Consider the following 4,489-nt stretch of genomic DNA (forward strand, 5'->3'; position numbering starts at 1 on the left):
GCCCTGCCCTCCCCTTGACCAGATCATGTTGCGGTGGAAGCGGAAATGCCTGCCCCGCCCTTTCTAGAGCCTGTTGGTTTTTCCCCCCACAATGGGCTTTGTTGCTAGTCCTACTTTATAATTCCCTTAGCGGGTTTCCAATGACTCACATTGATGCTGGTGCGCTTGCGCAGGGTGCACCAGCATAAGAGTGCACCAGGCAGGCCGCTTCTGGAGGGTGCTGCTCGATGCCGCAGGCTTCGCAGCCCGTTTGGAGGGTGGTGGCAGCGGCATGGGAAGGGTGGCGTGCCGGCAAGCCCTGGGGGAGCAATGGCGGGAGAGAAGCCCGCCACAGTCTGATCCATGCTGGAGCCAAGCCGCACCGCTTTCGGAAGGGACGGGGTGACAGGGTGAGGGCAAAGTGCTCGCTGCTGCGTCAGCCCTGCCGGAGCCAGGTGTGCCACTCTGCAAAGATCCGGGGCTTTGCACGGCAGCAGCGCTCAGCCCTTGCACCACAGCGGTGCCCCTCTCAGCCTTTCCCATGGTGGCGCGGGAAGGGCAGCAAGGGCGGCGTGTCAGAAAGCCTCAGGGGAGCCGCGGCAGGAGAGAAGCCTGCTGCCCTCTGACCCCTGCCAGAACCGCGCCGCGCTGCTTTCGGCAGGGACGGGACAAGGGCAAAGCACCCGCTGCCATGTCAGCCCTGCCGGAGCCGGGCACACCGCTCTGCAAAGACCTGGGGCCTTGCATGGCGGCGGTGCTCCTCTTGCGGCGTCTTGCCCCAGGTTCGAGGAGAGCAGTGCACACGGCTCCTGGGGCCTCACAGGGCAGCAGTGCTCCACTCTCCTCGGGCCTGGGGAAAGGCGGCGTGAGCGGAGCGCCACCGCCCTGCAAGGCCTCTGGAGCCACGGCACTCCGCTCTCCGATCCAAACCCCCATTGCCTCCCTCCCTGCCTTTCCTTTCCACACCCCACCTGCCTCTGACCCCTCCCGAAAACCCCATTGCCTCCCTACCTGCCTTTCCCCTCCACACTCCACCTGGCTCTCAGCCCTCCCCCAAACCCCATTGCCTCCCTCCCTACCTTTCCTCTCCACACCTCACCTGGCTCTCAGCCCTCCCCAAAACCCCATTGCCTCCCTAACTGCCATTACTCTCCCCACCCCCACCTGCCTCTGACTGCTTCCCAAACACCCATTGCCTCCCTGCCTGCATTTCCTTTCCACACCCTACCTGGCTCTCAGCCCTCCCCAAAACCTCATTGCCTCCCTACCTGCCTTTCCTCTCCACATCCCACCTGGCTCTCAGCCCTCCCCCAAACCCCATTGCCTACCTAAATGCCTTTCCTCTCCACACCCCAACTGACTCTCAGACCTCCCCAAAACCTCGTTGCCTCCCTACCTGCCATCCCTCCCCAGACCCCTCCTGCTTCTCACCTCTCCCCAGACCCACCTTGCCCCCCACCTGCCAGCCCTTTCTAACCACAACTTCCCACCAGCCCTCCCCAGCCCCAGCTTTCTAGAGCCCATTGTATTTATTTGCACAACGGGCTCTGTTTCTAGTATAAAATAACAAAATTTCACCCCCTACCCACCACCCATTGAAAAGGCAATATAATATTGATAACGATATGTTATATTCCCTTCCCCTTTGGACCCCACAAAAACTATTGAACTCAAATTAATAAGAAAGCAATTTTCATACCAAATGCTAAATCAAAAAACATGATATACGTACAGCCTCTGAGAGACCCTGTGGAAAGTGACCTCATTTCGGCCTGTTGAACAAAAGTGCAAAATCAAGGGCCTGTCTTTATTGGGAGCAAGAGAAAATGTCCCCCCCCCCCCGAACCTCAATACTGCTGGGTAGCACAAACTGCTAGTGACATATTAAACTGTTTTTTTTTAAAAGTTTGGATTGTTTCCCCCCCTTCCCCACTTATACGGCTTGCAAGAAAATGGGGAAAAAAACGATTTCTTGACTCTAGAATGCTTTCCATTTTGTTGCTCAGTTGTTTCTTACTGGAATTAGTTCCTTTATGAGGGGTAGGGGCTGAATGAGTTATCTTTTTTGTGCAGATTTTGATAGGTCAGTGGAGGTAATGTTGAGTTTATACAGTAAAGCTTGTCCTGATACGAGTAACAAACAGCAAATATTTTCAAGTTTAAAGAAATAGCATTAGCAAGGAGCCAAGACATAGTTTATCACACCCAGGTGCCGTCATTCCAGTCTGGGGCCTGTCATTCCAGTCCCAGAGCCCTTCTGGCACACCCAGGGGCCGTCATTCCAGTCAGGGGCCTGTCATTCCAGTCCCCGAGCCCTTCTGGCACACCCAGGGGCCGTCATTCCAGCATGGGGCCTGTCAATCCAGTCCCCGAGCCCTTCTGGCACACCCAGGGGCCGTCATTCCAGTCTGGGGCCTGTCATTCCAGTCCCCGAGCACTTCTGGCACACCCAGGGCCTGTCATTCCAGTCAGGGGCCTGTCATTCCAGTCCCCGAGCCCTTCTGTCACACCGAGGGCCCTTCATTCCAGTCAGGGGCCAGTCATTCCAGTCCCAGAGCCCTTCAGGCACACCCAGGGGCCTTTATTCCAGTCAGGGGCCTGTCATTCCAGTCCCCGTGCCCTTCTGGCACCCCCAGAGGCCGTCATTCCAGCATGGGGCCGGTCATTCCAGTCCCTGAGCCCTTCTGGCACATCCAGGGGCCGTCATTCCAGTCAGGAGCCTGTCATTCCAGTCCCCGAGCCCTTCTGGCACACCCAGGGCCTGTCATTCCAGTCAGGGGCCTGTCATTCCAGTCTCAGCGCCCTTCTGGCACACCCGGGGGCCTTTATTCCAGTCAGGGGCCTGTCATTCCAGTCCCCGTGCCCTTCTGGCACACCCAGGGCCTGTCATTCCAGTCAGGGGCCTGTCATTCCAGTCTCAGCGCCCTTCTGGCACACCCGGGGGCCTTTATTCCAGTCAGGGGCCTGTCATTCCAGTCCCCGTGCCCTTCTGGCACCCCCAGAGGCCGTCATTCCAGCATGGGGCCGGTCATTCCAGTCCCCGAGCCCTTCTGGCACACCCAGGGGCCGTCATTCCAGTCAGGGGCCTGTCATTCCAGTCCCCGAGCCCTTCTGTCACACCCAGGGGCCTTTATTCCAGTCAGGGGCCTGTCATTCCAGTCCCCGAGTTCTTCTGTCACACCCAGGGACCGTCATTCCAGTCAGGGGCCTGTCATTCCAGTCCCTGAGCCCTTCTGGCACACCCAGGGGCCGTCATTCCAGCATGGGGCTGGTCATTCCAGTCCCCGAGCCCTTCTGGCACACCCAGGGGCCTTTATTCCAGTCAGGGGGCTGTCATTCCAGTCCCTGAGCCCTTCTGGCACACCCGGGGGCCTTTATTCCAGTCAGGGGCCTGTCATTCCAGTCCCTGAGCCCTTCTAGCACACCCAGGGGCCGTCATTCCAGCATGGGGCCTGTCAATCCAGTCCCTGAGCCCTTCTGGCACACCCAGGGGCCGTCATTCCAGCATGGGGCCTGTCAATCCAGTCCCTGAGCCCTTCTGGCACACCCAGGGGCCGTCATTCCAGCATGGGGCCTGTCATTCCAGTCCCTGAGCCCTTCTGGCACACCCAGGGGCCGTCATTCCAGCATAGGGCTGGTCATTCCAGTCCCCGAGCCCTTCTGGCACACCCAGGGGCCTTTATTCCAGTCAGGGGGCTGTTATTCCAGTCCCTGAGCCCTTCTGGCACACCCGGGGGCCTTTATTCCAGTCAGGGGCCTGTCATTCCAGTCCCTGAGCCCTTCTAGCACACCCAGGGGCCGTCATTCCAGCATGGGGCCTGTCAATCCAGTCCCTGAGCCCTTCTGGCACACCCAGGGGCCGTCATTCCAGCATGGGGCTTTTCAATCCCGTCCCAGAACAGGCTATCTGGGCCCAGACACTTTCCTTCAAAATCCATTCCATGTTTTCGTTGCACCTCTTTTTTTGCTCTAATGTGTTTCAATGGAGCCCATGCAATTCAATGGGCATTCCAGTTTCCCATTATTTCCAATGGGCATTCAAGCCTCTCCCATTATTTCCAATGGGCAATCCTGTCATTCGTTTTAGTACATCCCGTTGCCGGTTCCCGCAGAAGTTGCGGAGCACGTCTGCAGCATGCCTTAGAGCCCGTAGAGGCATGCGGCGCCTTGGACACTGACGTGTATTCAGCCACTGCGCTGACCACAGCCGATCTGATCCGGTGTTTTGATGTGCGGCGCAATATTACCGGGAAGGAAGCCCTCGGATTTCTGTGGGAGTCGCTGCCGAATCAATGCCTACAGGGCTCCTCGCCCTCGCCCAGCAAAATCTATGTTACTGTGTCAAGCGTAGGAGGAGGCGCGACAAGAGTTCCCCTTGCTCTGTTTGCCAGTCGAAAACTACAAATCCCAGAAACCAATGGGGGCATTCTAGGCACTGATTTAAGTGTATGTGTCCTCGCAGCTGGTGCTGGGGGTGGAGTCTTTCTCTTTCCTCTCCACTGAATGGAAG

The sequence above is a fragment of the Eublepharis macularius genome, chromosome 3 (genome assembly GCF_028583425.1).
Source record: "Eublepharis macularius isolate TG4126 chromosome 3, MPM_Emac_v1.0, whole genome shotgun sequence".
Lineage (NCBI taxonomy): Eukaryota > Metazoa > Chordata > Lepidosauria > Squamata > Eublepharidae > Eublepharis > Eublepharis macularius.